Here is a 19396-nt window from a genome sequence, read left to right as displayed (position 1 = left end):
TGCTCTAGTTTTGGCTTCTTCTGGTGGTGTTCTGCATGTGACAATGTTGTTCTCCCAGAAATATCTTTCTTATGACCATTTCTGGTTCAGCACTGATCTGCCTGGGGTGACCCAGAGACTGCAGACATGAGGAGCTCTGCTCCCTGTATGTGCAACACAATCAAGGACCTTTCAGGGACTATGCTTTCTGAGATTCCTCCTCCTCTGTGGAGCTGCAGGGCCATGCCTGTGTCCAGAGGGGAAGACGGAAAGAGTCCCAGCAGAGGGGACTGGGCTTGTCCAGCCTGGAGAAAGGAAGATCACGGGAGGCACAAGCAGCAGCATGGCTCTGTTGCTGGGAAGACTGAGTCAGGCTCTTGTCCGTGACACAGGACAATAGACAATGAGCTGAGGAGTGAGGTTCAGGTCCCAAAAGATGTTAAGATCTATCACTACATTGATGGCATCTTAGTGAGGGGCAATGACAAGGAACAGGTGGGCTCGGTACTGTCGTGGAATGCAGTTTCGCGGCAGAGTTATGGGGAAAATACGCGAGGCGTTGACTATTTTATCAGTGATTTATTGCAAAGAATGCGAATTCCCTTTTCCCGAAACTACACCACCACTGTGAATTCTTTTGATTGAGATCAAAGTAACATTTCCGAAAATGGCAAATTAAAGAGTCTATGATGTTTAAAGAGAGTTCTTTTGAGTCTCTGAGGTTTGAGTTAACAGTTCATCAGCTACTCACAGTCTGTAGCTTGGTAGGGAGTCCCTTTCTCCCGATGAGGGTCCATGCATGCAGGCTTCCTAGCCTCTGCGACTCGGCGTGTCCGCCCGAGGCGAGGCTAGATTGTTAGAAGTCCAGGAAAAAACCAGAAAGGCTGGAAAAACCCAGAAGGCTAGAGGCAAGGCAAGGGCGCAAGGGCCAAAAGAGCCAAAAAGCCAAAAAGCCAAAAAGCAAAAGCCCCCGATCCTGGCCTGTCCACCATTTTTATAATGTTCCAAAATAGGACTAGCCCACAATTCGGACCACTTTTACGTTGTTCACATACATTGGTAAAAAACAGTAATCAACTTACACAATTGGATAACAGTACCTAAACAATATAAAGACCACTCCTCAGGCCAGCCCACCTGCAGGTGCTGGGCAGGCCTAAGATAGTCATTTCTACTTAACCAAAACAATACCTTGTTGTCTGGAAAGCAAGGCCAAGTGAAAAGGAAACATGGCCAGTGTTTACCTTTCACTTACCCTAGGGAGAAATCTTCCCATGGGACTGAAAGATTGTTTTGGTTTTTCGATGCTTCTGGCTTGAATGTGAGGCACTAGAAACTACACAATATAGCAAAAGCTGAGAGAGCTTTTGCTACTCTCCATGACAGGTACGTGGACCTATCTGGGAATTGTTGACTAGCCAAGGGCTAACCATCCTACAAGCCAAGTGTCAGGGCCCAAGGCGAGAAGTCAAATGTCTGGGATCATGGTGGATAGCAGGTGCAATGTCAGTGCCAGAGGATGCCTTAGAAGCCATTGAAAAGGGCCAATTACCTAACAATAAAAAGGAGCTTCAGCAGCTACTTGGTACCTTGAGTTACTGGAGGAAGCACATTCCAGGCTTCTCCGTAGTTGCCTGTCCCCTTTATGACTTGCTTAAAAAGCACAAAGTCTGGGACTGGACCCCAGGGCACACTGAAAGCCTAAAAATCCCCAAGGATGAGTTGAAAGCTTATCAAAAACTGGGACCTTTGCACCCACAAAATGCCTTAAGGGCTGAATGGGGCTTTTCAGAGCATGCCTCATACTGTGGGATATTCCAAAGGGGACTCAAAGGCCCTAACAGAGCTCTGCTGTTTTCATCAATGGCATTTAAAGAGACAGAAACAATGTACTCTGAATGGGAGAAGGGACTCCTCTCCCTAACTCGAGCTGTTAAAGAGGCAGAAAAGCTTTGCTCTACCCAGGACATTGTAGTGCAAGGCCCTTTCCCTCTGCTGAAAGTGATCCCTAAAGGATCTCCCCCACCAGAAGAGATTGCCCAGAAGGCCACACTAAGAAAGTGGTACGCCTATCTGGAAGGGATTACACAGCTAATGCCGTTGAGAGAAGGGCCCACAAAGCTGTCCAAGCTACAGCAGCCCATAAACCCAGGCACCTCACTATTATGCCAGCCCTATAAGCCATCTCCTATTCAGGTAGCTCCTGATTTGACCATGGATTCTGATACAAAACGAGTGTGGTTCACAGATGCATCCTCACAAAGGGTAGGATCTAAGTGGCATTATAAAGCCACAGCCCTGGAGATCAGCACAGGCAAGACTGTCACTGAGGAGGGTGATGGCAGTGTGCAAGTGGAGGAACTGAGAGCTCTTATGCTGGCAGTAGAGAATGGGGCAGAAACCATATACACAGACTCACAATCCACATTCAAAAGTGCCACTGCATGGATTTGCCAGTGGGAAGTGAACCAATGGAGAGTTTCCAATACTGAAGTGTGGAGAGCTTCCGATTGGCAAAGGCTGTTAGAAATAAGCTGCTCCAGACCCCTTAAGGTGGGCTGGGGAAAGGCACATTCCAGAGGGCAAACACCTGCAGCAATCTGGAATGAGAAGGTAGATTACCTGGCAAAGATTAATGTAATTAATGAAGAGAAGGATGATTGAAAACGATTGGCTGAGTGGTTGCACATCAAAAGAGGCCACTCAGGAAAATCAGGTCTGTATTATGAATGCAGGCCTAGGGCATGGCCAGTTCCTGCAACTGTTTGTGAGACAATTATCTCAGACTGTCCTCAGTGCAGAATTAGGCTTAGAGCTAATCATCCCAACTTAGCTCCGGCCCAACATATCAAAGAGGACAAAAGGCTGTGGAACAGGTGGCAAATTGATTATGTTGGCCCTCTCAAACCCTCACATGGGAAAAAATACATATTGGTAGGGGTGGAGGTGGTTTCAGGTTTAGTGATGGCCACAGCCACCGGTGCTGCCAGTGGAGCTCAAACCATTGAAGCTCTGAAACAATGCTTTAGTATTTTACCCATGCCTGAGTGTATCCAAAGTGATAATGGCTCACACTTCACTGCCACATCAGTGCAAGATTGGGCCAGAGGTGAGGGGATTAAATGGATGTTTCACACTCCATATTACCCCCAGGCCAATGGTATTGTGGAAAGGACAAACGGAATGATTAAAAAACCATGCCAATGTCTCAAAGGGTAACTGGGACAAAAGTTTACCTCACACAGTTTTCACTGTGAATAACAGGTGGGGAAACAATGGCAGTCCCAGAGTTAAGGCATTCTGTCCTACTGAGCCAGTGAGGGATATTAACCACATGCCAGGAGGGGCAAAACAAAGATCTTTGCACTCGTTAACACACCTGCAAGTAGCCCAGCCAGTTTTGGTAAATCTACCTCCCATAGGAATTGTGCCCACGACCCTAGCAAAACCAAGGGGATTGTATGCATGGGAGGCCACAGATGTAAGTGGGAAAACACACAGCATAAGTGCATGGTGGATAACCCCAGACTGCTGATTGTGCCAGAATATTCCTCTTTTATAATTGCAGCTCAGGTTTAATACAATAAAGGCCATCTTATACTCAGGGGCTGGACACTGTCAGTCTACCTCATCTTTTGTTTAAAATATGGTTGTATGTATCTGTTGTTTATGCACAGTTTGTATGTTCCAGTGTTCATGATGGTTAATGTAATGTTCTACAGTTTATGTAATGTCTGTGATTCTCTGTACAACCTAATTAACATATAGTAATCCAATGTCCTCAGATAATGGCCCATTGGCCAGGGGGTGGTATTGTGGTGAATTGTCCTAAAGGACATAAAATGGGCTTAAGCATGTCCTGTCTTATTTACCTGCCTGTCTTCATTGCAGCCAGAGGTGGGAAAACAGGACAAAAGAAACACAGACAACTGTCGTGGAACGCAGTTTCGCGGCAGAGTTATGGGGAAAATACGCGAGGCGCTGACTATTTTATCAGTGATTTATTGCAAAGAATGCGGATTCCCTCTTCCCGAAACTACGCCACCACTGTGAATTCTTTTTGATTGAGATCAAAGTAACATTTCCGAAAATGGCAGATTAAAGAGTCTATGATGTTTAAAGAGAGTTCTTTTGAGGTTTTGTGGTTTGAGTTAATAGTTCGTCAGCTACTCACAGTCTGTAGCTTGGTAGGAGTCTCTTTCTCCCGATCAGGGTCCAGGCATGCAGGCTTTAGCCTCTGCGACTCGGCGTCCGCCCGAGGCGAGACTAGATCGGCGAGCAGTTTGTTGTTGTTAAGTCCGGGAAAAAAAACCAGAAAGGCTGGAAAAACCCAGAAGGACAAGACGCAGACCCAGAAGGCTAGGGCAAGGGCGCAAGGGCCTCGATCCTGGCCTGTCCACCATTTTTATAATGCTCCAAAACAGGACTAGCCCACAATTCAGACCACTTTTACGTTGTTCACATACATTGGTAAAAACCAGTAAGCAATTTATATAATTGGATAATATTACTCAAACAATATTCAGACCACTCCTCAGGCCAGCCCACCTGCAGGTGCTGGGCAGGCCCGAGATAGTCGTTTCTACTTAACCAAAACAATACCCTGTTGTCTGGAAAGCGAGGTCAAGTGGAAAGGAAAACATGGCCAGTGTTTACCCTTTTCACTTACCCTAGGGAGAAATCTTCCCATGGGACTGAAAGATTGTTTTGGGTTTTCGATGCTTCTGGCTTGAATGTGAGGCACTAGAAACTACACAATATAGCAAAAGCTTAGAGAAGCTTAGAGAGCTTTTGCTACTCTCCATGACATACTCCACCCCCTGGCTCACATTAAGCCAAGAATCGGAAAAGCAAAATGAAATACAACTTACATCTAACTCTTAACATAACTAATACATAAGCATAACTCTAATCTAAACTAACTTAATACTTATGCCCACCCCCCTGAATAAACAAAGCTTTATTGAACATTTACAAAGCAGAAAACCTGGTATATGCAAAGGCAGTTCAGAAGTCTGGGAGAATCCATCGTGCACTGATACGATGAGTCTTCCCACTTACATCAGTTGCTTCCCAAGCATACAGCCCATTTGGTTTTGTCAGGGTCATAGGCACAACTCCAATTGAATGTAAGTTTACCATTACTGGTTGTCCCACCTGTAATTTGTGTAATGACTGTTGAGAGTGCTGAGATTTATCTGGTGGATGACTAGCATTTTCCACTGGATTGTCAGGACAAAATGCCCTTATTTTAGGACTACCATAATTACCCCATCTGTTGTTCACAATGAAAATTGCGTATGGCAAGCGCTTATCCCAGTTACCTTTGGATACCATGGCATGTTTCTTAACCAGAGCATTTGTTCTCTCTACAATACCATTAGCTTGAGGATAATAGGGAGTATGGAACACCCATGTAATCCCTTCACCCTTAGCCCAGTCTTGTACAGAAGACGCTGTAAAGTGAGATCCATTATCACTTTGGATGTACTCTGGCATTGGTAAGACACTAAACCACTGCTTCAAGACCTCAATAGTTTGAGCTCCTGTGGCAGCATTAGTTGCTGTAGCCATGACTAATCCTGAAACCACTTCCACCCCCACCAGTATGTATTTCTTCCCGTGTGAGGGCTTTAAAGGACCCACATAGTCAACTTGCCATGTACTCCATAACCTTTTGTCCTCTCTGATATGCTGTGCTGGAGCTAGATTGGGATGATTTTGTTTAAGCCTGATTCTGCACTGTGGACAAGATGAAATGAGTTCCTTACAGGTACTCATAGAAACTGGCCACCCTCTAGACCTACACTTGAAGTAAAGGTCTGCTTTTCCTGAAAGACCTCTTTTAATATGAAGCCACTCAGCTAATCTCCACCATTCTCCTTTGTCCTCATCCACTATGTTGATCTTTGCCAGGAAATCAGCTTGATTATTCCAGGTGGTAGCTGGTGTTTGCTTTTTGGAATGCCCTTCTACCCAACCAACTTTGAGGAGTCTGGATCGGCCAATCTCTAATAGCCTTTTCCAGTCTTCGACTCTCCAGACTTCCGCACCTGATACCTTCCACTGATTCGCTTCCCACTGGCAAATCCACTCAGTGGTGCCTTTGAACGTGGAATAAGAATCAGTGTAAATAGTTGTTGCTCCCTTCTCGGCTGCTATTATAAGAGCACGCAACTCCCCTACCTGTGCACTGCCATCACCTTCTTCAGTGATGGTCTGGCCTGTAGCAATCTCCAAGGCAGCGGCTTTGTAGTGCCACTTCGTCCCTACCCTCCGAGAGGATGCATCTGTGAACCACACTCCCGATTTGTCGGAGTCTGCGGTCATCTCAGGGGCTACCTGAATAGGAGAAGGCTTATATGGCTGACTAAGCAGAGCTTTATCAGGATTTATGGGTTGCTGAAGTTTGGATACCTTTGTAGGTCCCTCTTTCAGCGGCATCAGCTGTGAAATTCCCTCTAAGTAGGCATACCACTTTCTAACAGTAGCCTTTTGGGCAATTCCTTCTGGTGGAGGAATTCCTTTAAGGATCGCTTTTAGCAGAGGAAATGGGCCTTGCACTACAACATCTTGTGTAGTACGAAGCTTTTCTGCTTCCTTAACAGCTCGAGTTAGGGAAAGAAGTCCCTTTTCCCAATCTGAGTACCGAATTTCGGCCTCTTTGAATGCTGTTGATGAAAACATGAGAGCTCTACTAGGACCATTGGGTCCTCTCTGGAAAATTCCACAGTATGAGGCATTCGCGGAAAAACCCCATTCAGCCCTCAGGGCATCTTTTGGGTGTAAGGGCCCCAACTTCTGATATGCCTTTAGTTCATCCTTGAGAAACCTCAGGCTATCAGAATGTTCTGGAGTCCAATCCCAATGCTTGTTCTTCTTAAGCAAATCATACAGAGGACGGGCAATTACTGAGAAACCTGGAATGTGTTTCCTCCAGTAACCCAGAGTACCCAACAATTGTTGTAACTCTTTTCTATTTTGGGGTATTTGGCCCTTTTCAATGCTCTGAAGAGTGTCATCTGGCACAGACACTGCACCTGCTATCCACCATGATCCCAGGAATTTTACCTCTTGACTTGGACCTTGACACTTTTCCTTAGGAATGGTCAAACCCTGGCTAGTCAACAGCTCTCGGATATTCTCAGCCACTGCACCAACTTGCTCCTTATCATTCCCTCCCACCAAGATATCATCAATGTAATGGTACATCTTAACATCCTTAGGAAGCTGAACAGTGTCAAGCAAAGCTGCAAGTGCATTGTGTGCAATGGTTGCGCTGTGTTTGTACCCTTGTGGAAGACGGTTGAATGTGTACTGAATACCTTGCCAGGTAAAAGCAAACTGCGGTTTGTCCTCTTCTCTCAACGGCACCATGAAGAACATGTCCTTCACGTCTAGAGTCGTCATCCAGGTGTGAGAAGCCGCTTGGATTGCTGTCACTGTGGACGAAAGACTAGGAACTGCTGCAGTAAGAGGAGGAGTGTTACTATTTAGCTTCCGGAAATCTACCGTCAATCTCCATCGGCCATTCGATTTTCGGACTGGCCAAACAGGTGAACTGTAAGGAGAATGAGTTCTAGTGATAATCTGTCTCTTCTCAAGATCGGCTATCACCTCAGTGATACCTTGCTTAGCTGCAGCTGGCAATGGATACTGTGCAACACAAGTAATGTGTGACTTTGGCAAAGGAGGAGCTGTTTGCAACAAGCGAACGCAAGTATGGGCTAACCTTTGCCTCTTATTCCTCACCTCATAAGCACCAAAGCTCCATAATGTTCCGTCAGGAAGATGCCATCTTCTACCTGCTAGAACACCAAATCCAAGGATATTATGTTTACACGAAGCCAATGCTAACTCTACCAGGGTACTTCTTTTCTCCCCAGGTAGCCACAGCTGTGCTTTGGCTAAATAGCATGTTTCAGGTTGTCCTGTAACACCTGTTATGTTTACCTTTCTCCGGGATGGCAATATTTTCAGATGCTTTGCTAGTTGTGCATTTAGCACTGTAATTTGTGCACCTGTATCTATTAGGTATTTGACAGCAGCTCTAGTTGGTCCAGTAGGGATCATGATATAGGGTTCAGGTTTGTCAGACCTTCGACATTCAGAAACAGAGCGATGAGTGTGGCCTGAATCATTCACCGCCACACCTAGTTTTTTGATTTGCTCTTATCTCCTCCCCGATCAGGAGAACCTGACTTGGTAGGAGACGTGCTTGCAGAGCCTTTCTTACGGTTCTGCTTCACCTTTCCGTTACCATTGCCTTTTAGTATCTGTTCTAACAGTTTTTTTATCTCAAACATGATCTCATTCTTCACAGGATCACGCTCTATCTGTTTCCTCTGAAACACATCACGAGGTTTCACTGCATACTTCTGTTCCTGCAGTGGGAGTACACCTCTACCTTGAGAAGTCGGTACCCACATTATTCCAGATTCAGAGCGACGATTAAGCTCAGGGCTCCCCCTGGGACTTGATCGTGGGCTCGATCGTGGACTCTCATTGGGGTTGCCAGATGTCCAGGCATGCCGCACCGTTTGGTGTTTTCCTCGTGATGCAGAGCTGCTCCTGCCTCCAGACTGCTTTTCCTTCTGAAAGACAGATTCTGGCACAGATAAAGGATCATGATAACCCATTTGTCTCCCTAGAGTGGCTAGTTCTGTAAGCACTTCCCTCCATGTAGGATGATGTACTACACTTTGTGAGCTTTGCCCTTGCTCTTCATTCTTTTGTATTGCATTCTCGATTTGTCTCCTTATCCTAATACCTTCAGCCTTTATGAAGCCAGGCATACCCTTTATCAGGGGTCCAAGCCTGTGTGGCTCTACTGGAGCATCCATTGCATGTGCATATAACCCCTTATGATTCACAGCTTGGATACAGGCAACCATAGTAAATGCTTCATTTAGCTCAACAAGGGATCTAATCCAAAACTCTGTAGGTTCACCCCTATCTGAAGAATCATAAACACTAGCCCAGTGAAAAATCCTAGCACTTAACGCAAGGTCTCCCTCAGGACCATCCCCAAGAAATACCTCGGGTCCCCAGTTAGTTCTTCCCACCTCTTCACGAGATAAGATAATCCTTTCCGCCCCCCTTTGCACCACACGATACACATACTCAATTATAGATTCATTAGGCATGCGGGAATAAGTTTCCCTAAGATCATCTATCTGCGTTTCTGTGTACGATTTTATTTTCGTGGTTGTTGTTTTGCCTCCTTTCGGTCCTTGCGAAGTTTCAGACGCAAAGAGAGGGTTCACGGAGTAGGACTTCATTTTGTGGTGCACCTCCTCCACTTCCATGTCGCTATCAATAGACGCAACTGCAGGCTGCAACGCGGTGTGGCGCTGCGCAGGTGTGCTTAGCGCTGGTTGCTCAGGGCGTGGCGGTTGAGAAGATGGCGGCTGTTGTTGTTGTGAAGATGGTTGGGAAGATGGCGGCTGCGGTGGCGCTGCCGATGGTTGAACTTGAGACGGCATCGGGACTTGCTGGAACGCTGGGACGGACTGAGATTGAGGAGACGGTTGAGCCGGGAAAAGCGGCACCATAGCTGCTGCCTGCGGCATTGCGGACGACTGCTGCTGCAGGACCCGCGGCTGGATTATCGGCTGCGTTCCTGCTGGTGGCGGCGACTGAAGCGCCGGGACCTGCGGGGTCGTCTGAAGCTCCTGTGCTGGCAGCTGCACCGTCGGAAACGGGGTTGTCGGCAAGATCGGCTGCTGAAGCGGAGTTGGCTGTGAAGGCGTTAGAGGCTCCGTTACTATTAGTAATGGCGCTGCCGGTGGCTGGGGTGCCTGCATCAGCGGAGGCGTTCGAGGCTCCGGCGGAATCACCGGGACCGGAACCGACTGCGGCTGAGGCAAAGCGGCTGCTGGCTGAACCGGCATTGGTGAGTTAAACGGTCCGGGCACCTCACGCGGACGCGGTATCGAGCCGCATGGCTTTAGCGGCAACAGGGACGGCTCTGCCACTGGTTGGGGATTCATTGGCTGAGGAAGATGCCTCACCGGAGATATTTTAAAGAAGTCGGGCTCGTGGGAAGGCGTACTGACGTGAGAGACTCTAGGCGGAGAGTGCAAGAGCTGCGGCGTGTCCGCACGGGAACTAACGGCTGATTGTGTTCGGGAAGTGCTCCCAGACCATGACTTTCGGCTTAGTAACCTGTCTAACTTTTCCTCCATACTTCTCATCCTGTCCTCAGTCACAGCGGGCTCTGCGCGAAAGCTCAAGTTCTGCCTGACAGCGTCTTTCAACAGAGCTTCTCTCTCACTCTGCAACGACTTGATTTCTTGACGCGCTTGCTCTAAATGCAATTCTTTCCGGGCATTCTCATCACTCAGCTTTTTGACCTCCTGTTTATACGTCTCTATCTCACGTTTATGCGCCTCTGCCTCCAGCCTCCAGGCCTCTGCAACATGCCTAAAATTAGCTGATTCAAACACGGAAGCAAATCTGACATACAGGGTGTCTGTGAGATCTGGCGATCTGGCATCTACTGGTGTAGGAGAACTCCTTCCAAACTGAGCCATTTCTAAACTCGGCTGTTACTTCAGTTTCTCAATCCCACTTCTGACACCAAATCTGTCGTGGAACGCAGTTTCGCGGCAGAGTTATGGGGAAAATACGCGAGGCGTTGACTATTTTATCAGTGATTTATTGCAAAGAATGCGGATTCCCTCTTCCCGAAACTACGCCACCACTGTGAATTCTTTTTGATTGAGATCAAAGTAACATTTCCGAAAATGGCAGATTAAAGAGTCTATGATGTTTAAAGAGAGTTCTTTTGAGGTTTTGTGGTTTGAGTTAATAGTTCGTCAGCTACTCACAGTCTGTAGCTTGGTAGGAGTCTCTTTCTCCCGATCAGGGTCCAGGCATGCAGGTTTTAGCCTCTGCGACTCGGCGTCCGCCCGAGGCGAGACTAGATCGGCGAGCAGTTTGTTGTTGTTAAGTCCGGGAAAAAAAAACAGAAAGGCTGGAAAAACCCAGAAGGACAAGACGCAGACCCAGAAGGCTAGGGCAAGGGCGCAAGGGCAAAAGCAAGAGCACGAGCACCCGATCCTGGCCTGTCCACCATTTTTATAATGTTCCAAAACAGGACTAGCCCACAATTCAGACCACTTTTACGTTGTTCACATACATTGGTAAAAACCAGTAAGCAATTTATATAATTGGATAATATTACTCAAACAATATTCAGACCACTCCTCAGGCCAGCCCACCTGCAGGTGCTGGGCAGGCCCGAGATAGTCGTTTCTACTTAACCAAAACAATACCCTGTTGTCTGGAAAGCGAGGTCAAGTGGAAAGGAAAACATGGCCAGTGTTTACCCTTTTCACTTACCCTAGGGAGAAATCTTCCCATGGGACTGAAAGATTGTTTTGGGTTTTCGATGCTTCTGGCTTGAATGTGAGGCACTGGAAACTACACAATATAGCAAAAGCTTAGAGAAGCTTAGAGAGCTTTTGCTACTCTCCATGACAACAACGTAGCCTGGTTTAAGCCAGTTGCCTGAGAGGGGCTTCATAGGACCACACCCCTGTCACCCGCAAGGCGAATGCGCCCCCCATTTTTGGAAGACAACAGCTTGTGGGTTCTTCCATTTTTGGGTCTACTTTGGTGATTGGCAGAGGTGATTGGGTGATTGTGTGGCCAATGAGACCATCAGCCTCGGCCATTACCCTATAACTGGGGGTGAACAGGTGAAGAAGGAGCTTGCCTGCTCATTTGTTCCTCCCTCACCTGCCACTCCCCCACTCATCACATCAGCCACCTCAGCCACCTCAGCCAGAATCTGATTCCACTTTGCAGCCCATGTGGAATTCACCACAGGACTTCTGTTGGATATTTTCCTGCCTATGTTTTGGGCCACAGATGTTAGGACTAGTGAGTGTTCTTCATTCTTTGTTCAAGTTGCTAAAGGATTTTAACCAGCCTCACAGGCAGTGAATGAAACTGGCATACTCTCTGTTAAAGACATTTCCTCAAACCTTTCAAATTCCCATTGTATAGAGACATTCTGCAAAATAGTTCTGCTAACAGCATCCAAGAACTTGTGTGGAGACTTGTAAATAAATTTGGGGGAATTATTTTGTGTGCATTAATAAATTATTTAATACCTTTTTAATCAGCCTCCTTGCATTTTACCCCAAACTCAGATTTCAACTGTCCCCTTCATAACACTGCCAGGCCACCTAATGAATACATTCCAATAGATTTGGGTCTCTCCACTGTGCCTTTCTTCCTCCTGCCTGGAGGCAGGGCACCCCTAATGCTGAACACAGCATGTGGGGTGTACACAGTGATTGGTGTTGTTGTGAGAGAAATTGCAATTGTTGGAATCATTGCGGTTGCTCTTGGGAGCTGAAGAAGTGACAGCTACTTTTCTGGCATTGTTGCCTCTGTTTCTGCCACTCTGCAGTTCCCTGACTCTCTTTGAAAGAGCTGAAGTAGGTTGACCATCTCATTTGTTCATGTTCTCACTGTATTGGTCATGCAGAATTACCCACAGTGACGCACGTGATTGCTGATGTCTGGGTGGAATTTGTCTCCTCCTGGGCTGGAATTGCCTTGCAGGAGGTGGGCATCTGTTCCTGACTGCAGAAACATGCACCCATTCAGATGATGCAGGAATGGTATCCTTTACCAGATTGGTAATGGAAGTTTTGATTTCCTCCTTCAGTTCTTTCATGCTGTCTCTAATGCCATCGTTTATCTCTGTACCTAGAGTTTGTATGGCAGAGACTAGGGCAGAATGTGACAAGCTGTCCTCTATCTGCCTGAGCTGGTCAGTGAATTCACCAACAGTGATAGACCTTCCATTATCACTCCTTGCTAGAAACTTACTGGCCAAGATGTTAGCATAGGATGAAGGAGCAAGCTTTATCAGCTTCTTCATGAGACCTGTCCCAAGAGGAATGTCATCAGGCTCATGTGTGCCATGATCTCCATAAAGCACTTCCTTCACAGCAAACTCCTTCAGAAGCTTCATACCCTGCTCAATGGTGTTCCACTTCTTGGCAGCCCATGGCAGATCATCTCTGGAAGGATATCTCATAGCCACAGCCAACAGAATGCGTGTCCACAAGCTAACCTTACCAAGTGGACTTGCCAGGTATTTGTCCACTCCACTCTCCTTGGTGAGTGGTCCCAGCTGCTTGGCAGACTTGTCTCCTACCTGCAGGGCATTGGCACCAATGCTATGGCATCTCACCAGCCAGTTTAGGATTGGCTCACCTGATTTCCTTGCATATTCCTTTCTAACTTCCCTGACCTCTCTGAGAGGACCGTTGGAGTCCGGGATGTCATCCTCCTCCTCTTCTTCCTATTGCTCTGGTTGTCCCTGGCCTAGAAACAGAACCTTCCTCCTAGCATTCTTAAACTCATTGGAACCATCCTCTTTCTTGGCAGCCAACCTCACAGCTCTCTTCTCATCAGAGTACAGGGATCTTAGCATGTTTGCCAAGTCCTGAAGACTAAATGCCTCCTCTTCCTCCTCTTGCTCACCAGAGGTCCCCTCTCTTACATCCTCCTTTGAGTCACACTTTGTCAAATGATGTGTCTTGGCTTTTGCCTTAGCAGGTGCCCATATGGCCTGCACAGCAACAGACTTGGATGCATCTACTGGAGGGTTTGAATCATTGGGGGTCTGGCCTGAAGTCTGTGAGTTCAGATCTGCCTTAGAGCTAACAGGGTTCTGGTCTGCTGGCTGGAGGTTCAGATTCAAACTGACTGAGCTACTGTTACTAATATTATCAGTAGTATTATTTGCCTGTGCTCCTGGGATGCCTGCCAATCCTGTCTTGTTGTCATTCCTGCTAGGAGTGTTGGCAGCGTTCCCAGAACCTGAAGAGGGAGGTGCAGGGAGTGTCTCTGTCTGGGAAGGAGATTGTGTTCCTGAATTATCTGTGTTTTGATTTGGTTGCAAAACTGTCCCTTTTTGTTTAGAGACAGAGACCTTCATAGTTCTTACAGGCACTGCATTCGAATTTTTCACACATATTGCCAGAATTAATATTAAAATCAAAATTACAAGACATAAATTGACACCTAAGAGTAACATCATGGTCTTACATGAACAAAATCCTGAACAAAGGTCTGGCATCTCAGTTCAGGGGTAAATTACTCTCATCAATGCAGTAGTTAAAGCAGTATTTTGATTGGATGTAATAGTATTGGTAAATGCCCCTGTAATGTTACTAGTAAGATTTTCAGTGACATTAAAACCAGCATATCCAAGAATGAGATCACCCCAGGACCAGAAAATGGTTGAAAGTTTAGCTATGACCTTCTTAAAAACTACAATAAGCAAGAAATAACCAATTTGGGCTTTGATCCAATTGTACACAAGAAAACAGAAAACAGACCACATAGTAGCCCCCACCAAGTACAATAGCTGCTTCGTTACCTTCATTCTGATTCCCAGGGTTAATTAACAGTCACTCAAATGAATTAGCCCCACGTTGGGCACCAAATAAAATATGTGGTGGTTTGGGTGTTACCCGCCCCCCACACTTTAGAAGGTACCCAGACTAGTCTCAGCAGGCTCTGGGAATATAAATGAAGCTATTTATTTACAGCTAGCACAATATACAAGCAGGTATTTACAATATATATACAGTTATATAGAGAAATACACAAGGTAAAAGGTAATACAGAAACACAACTCCCCTCCCAGAAACCTGAGTCCCCAGGAGGGGCTCTCAACCACCCCTGCACCTTCCCTCTGCCCCTCTCAACCTTACCCCAGTCCTAAGGAAGAACAGAGGTTCAGCCAAGAGGTTATGAAGCAAAGATGGGTTAGTCCAAATGAAAGGTGAGGTTAGGGAGATGCAGCTCAGTCAGAGCCCAGACAGAAAGTGTGACAAAATTGCGAGAATGTTATCTAATGTTTACATTTTCTTCTTCAGCAAGACTCTGAGGGGAGTAGACATCACCATTGTTTTCCTTTCACAGCCTATGATCTAGTTTTTCTCACCAAAACATTCTACCCTGCTTCAAACTAGCACAAAGAGGTGCCAAACTCCCAAGCTGTAGGGAGAACAGTACCAGGTTGGAAAAGTGAGGGCTCAGCACATTGTTCTAGAGGGGTTTTAGCCTGTGTTTGGGGTGAGCTATGAGGCAAATTTGAAGGGTTTTAAATAATTTATTAATATATACAAAGAGGATTTTCCCAAACTTACGTGCAGCTACCCACACAAATTCTTTGTGCAGGGTTAGTGAGAAGCAATCTGGTAGAGGTTTTGGAAGTGTTCTGGTCAGAGAGTCTTGTGGCATAAAGTGCCACTGATAAAGTCAATGAAATTCCTTAGCAACTTGAATCAAGAGAGGTCAAACACTCACTAATTGGAAGTCCCAGTATCTGTGGTCCCAAAATATATATAGCAAAAGCCACGTGGTTGATTCTCATGGAGCTGATAGTTCAATTCGAATTTTGGGGCGCGCTGTCTGAGACGATTCCATGGACAACCCCCGTGTCTGAGTGGCCACACTCCTGCTGCCACATCTCATCTGCTCTTGGCCATCTTCACTCTCTGCAGGCTTTGCTGCACCCCAGGGCATTGGAAATTGTCCCTGCCAGAGCCTGTGATGCCTTTTGACTGGGGACAGCACAGAGCAGAACTTCCAGCTTCAAACCAACACCCCAGACACCTCCCTGCTGCTGCCACTCAGCTTGGCTGCCACAAGGGATGTCACAGTGCTCAGCCCAGCCCTTTGCTGGATCCAGTTTATGATGGGACAAGCCTTAAGGTGTACTTGGAGGGGTTAAAGGGTCCCTGTTTGGACTGGGACAGGACCCAGATTGTACTGGCAGGGCAAGAGAGTGTCCAGTTTGTACTGCAGTCAGTCCTGAGAGGGGGCCATGGGATGCATTTTGCACCGGGATGGGACCCAGGGGGAAGTGGCAGCAGAGAAGTTCAGCCACAGGAAGCCAGTGGAGGTAGGAGGATCAGGGTACTGATGAGAGGACTCGATTTGAGCTATCTGCAAGCAGTACACTTTATTGAGGCAATACAGCAGCTCATACGGAGCTTGGGAGAGGCCTGCACAGCTACCTTAGTGTGAGATTGGTACAAGTGGAAAGTACAGGTTGGCTTAAAGTTATGTGTGAGGTACAGACAGGTCAGTCTGTATCAAAAGAAGCTGTGGTGTCCACTCCTGCATCTGGTGGGCTCAGCCTCCTGCAGCTGTGCGTGGGGGGTGCCACCCAGCACATGGTGTTCTGAGTTGAAGATGGACTCAAGGACACTTTGCAGCATGGGTTTGCTTATTGCTTACCAGCTCATGTCCTGTTAGCAAGAAAATTCTCCCACAATTCCTTCTTTTGTTTTTCTTTTGAGTAACCCAGGCTTGATCTTACACAGGCTGCGTCTGACACAGGGGTGAACAGTACAGCTACAAATCAGTAATGCTAAAACCACAAAGAGAAGGAACCTGTTAGAGCTTTTGCTAGTAGCATTAGTTTGGCAAGCTGACAACCCAAGCTTAACTAACAATCCCAAAAGCTTTTTCTACTGCTGCCTCTAGTGCTGAGTGAGTGATGATAAATCATTTGTTCAGCAGCCCAAAAGTCCAGACAAACATCACAATCACAGCACAGTGCCTGTGTGTCAGGTCTTCGTTGGCTCTGTGTAGCAATCGATGTTGTAGAATGCATACATGACCCTACAGGTTTGCTCTGAGAGCAATCTCGGTTAGCAGTCAACACTCCTTAAGGCTGCATTTATTGTTCCTGACCCTCACCCTCTGGTTGATTTGAGGGGGGGTTGATGCTACCCTTGCACCTAGGTGTGGCCTTGGTCCAGCACGAAGGATCCCATAGGGGACCTCTTGGGGCAGAGACGCACATATATCCGCGTCCCATGTAAATTACTGAGGCTGGACCCTTCCGTACTCCTGGTTTTGGATCTTTATACATAACCCTCATTTCTGTTGGGCATGTTCCTTTTTGCACTAAACCTGAATGTACCTCCACAGGTGGCTCTGAATCACTGCCAAAAGTGCACAGGTGATTAATAACAAAAAGAGCCTCATTGACACTCTCAGCTGGGTCAGTTATGTCCTGGAATATTGCAAGATACGTCTGTATCACTTGGTGAGAGCGTTCAATAATAGTCTGACTCGTGGGGGAGTGAGGTATCCCAGTGGTATGGTTAATGCCCCATTTCTGCATACACTGCCATCACTTCTCACTGTGTATGCAGTGCTATCTGCCCTAACACTTTCTGGCACACCCATTGCTGCCAAACATCCTGATAGGTGCTTGATAGCGTGAATGGCTCTCTCCTGAGAGCGGCACCGCCAACATGTGTTTGCTACACCTGTCAACGGTACCATGGAGGTGTTGCAGCCTGCCAAAGGAAGGAACATGAGTAATGTCCATTGGCCATAATTCCAAAGCCTTAAGTCCTCTTGGGTTCACTCCTGAGCCTAATCCCAGCCCTGTGTGACTGCAGACCGGGCACGAGCATATTATTCCCTTGGCATCATCAGTAGAACTGTGAAATTGGCGCTTCAGCCCTTTTTGATTCTGGTGAAAAGTGGCATGGGCTTCTCTGGCTAGAGAAAATTGATCGAGCGGGGCAGGCCGTGTGGCCAGTGCCACTAATTGGTTGGCCCTAGGATTTCCTTCCCCCAGGCCTATCTCCCACTTATGGCTGCGGATGTGAATGATGCAGTATGGGGCTGTTCTCTGGACTATAGCTGCACATAGTGAGCATAATAGTTGGTATAAGTGTTGATTCTTGACCCCTCTGATAGAGGAGTCCTCTATTCTGTGCACCACCCCAGCCACATACATTGAGTCAGTCACTACATTCAGCGGGGTATGCAACCAGTTAGTCAAGGCCCACACTACTGCAGTTAACTAAAGTTTTTAGAGAGTCCCTGTCCGTCCCCTGCAGAACATGTTCCTGCCATTCTGTCTTTAACTGCCATACTACTGCAGCCTTGTGCGAATTCCTTCCTGCATCTGTAAAGGCAGTGACCGCGTTCTGCAGAGGAGCAAAGGACTGTTTTGGCTTAGCTATCCAGCTCTGCTGACCCATCCATCGAAGTGTGTCAGACTTTAATGCCTGCACAGAAACGTGCCCTGAGGAGTTCAGAAGACTGCTCTGCAGCTCCTCTGACTGTTGCAAGAACCATTCTAGGTCCTCTCGTTTGGTTGGAAGTCTTATGGTACCAGGCTCTGTTCTGGCAATGTCCAATAACCACCTCCTGCCCTTTTTAATCAGTTGAGCCATCGTCTCAACCTGTGTTTCTACTGTTTCCCATGGCTGCATAGCTGCAAACAGCCATTCTAGAACACACAGTCGCTCCCCGTTCTGTTTTTGCCCTGTGTGAGGGCTGCACAAACACAGTGCATGCCTGCGGAGGCAGGAATGGGCAAGTCAAGAGACGACTCAATATGAGTTAGTGCATTGCCAGCAACAGGCTGTTTATAGTCGGTGCCTAGGTGTACATGTTAGTGCGAACCCAGAATGCCTTTCAGTGCTGCCATTTAGCCATTGGAGCATCTAGAGATTGGAATTTGCACAGGCCTCCTACTTGTGGTTTCTGCTGAAGCTAACTTCCCTTTCTCTCTGGACACAGCCCCGCAGAAATTTGGCTATCAGACAGCTCAAGGACAAATGCCTTTGAGCTTCATCACATACATTACTGCGGCTTACTGCGTTTCAATGTGCTCAGACCTCACGTCAAAGGCTTGATTGTACAAGCTTCTAGGGACTGGTGTCCCCTCTCCTTCAGCCAGTTCCCAACACATACCCTTAATTACAGTCAAGTCAATGGCTATGTAAGGGTCCACTCTTTCTACCCATCTGTTGCTGATCATATCACTGAGTTTTCGTATGGTGTCCTGTTGTGATTTAGAGAGTTCAGTCTTCCTCGCAGGATCTGTGCCTTGAAGCAGTGACCGTAAAGGTTGTAAATCGTCATTGGTGAATCCTATGATGGGTCGTAACCACTGCAGATCTCCCATCAATATCTGAGCATGCCTAAGCACCACAATATCTGTGGTTAGTTGCAACTTTTGGAGACGAATAAGATTCCAGCTATCTGCCAGCCCAAGTACTTCCATGGTGCCTCCCTCTGATTTTTGCAGTCCTACTGCATGCAGTTCTGTTGCGAGCTGTTGGAGCTGATCACCTCTGAAGGGCTCTGGTTGGGCAATTAAGATATCATCCATATAATGGTAAATGATGGCTGTTTTCCACATCCTTCAGAAAGGCTGTAATGCAAAGTCTACACAGATCTGGCACATAGCTGGGCTGTTTTTCATGCCTTGTGGTAATACCACCCACTGAAAACGTCGTGCTGGTCCCTGTTTATTGATGGAAGGTAGGGCAAAGGCGTAGCGCTGGCAATCCTCAGGGTGTAGCGGGATTGTGAAAAACAATCCTTCAAATCTGTGACA

The 19396-nt window shown here is 47.0% G+C and overlaps 1 protein-coding gene across 1 annotated transcript in view; it reads right to left on the bottom strand.

The window, feature by feature from the left end:
• The window catches only part of LOC135174134 (gastrula zinc finger protein XlCGF17.1-like), an 872006-nt gene that overhangs the window by 640337 nt on the left and 212273 nt on the right, over nt 1–19396 (bottom strand). The gene's annotated exons all lie outside the window — the stretch shown is intronic.

Source organism: Pogoniulus pusillus, unplaced genomic scaffold (assembly GCF_015220805.1).
Source record: "Pogoniulus pusillus isolate bPogPus1 unplaced genomic scaffold, bPogPus1.pri scaffold_47_arrow_ctg1, whole genome shotgun sequence".
Taxonomy (NCBI): domain Eukaryota; kingdom Metazoa; phylum Chordata; class Aves; order Piciformes; family Lybiidae; genus Pogoniulus; species Pogoniulus pusillus.
This window is presented reverse-complemented; position numbering and strand designations above follow the sequence as displayed.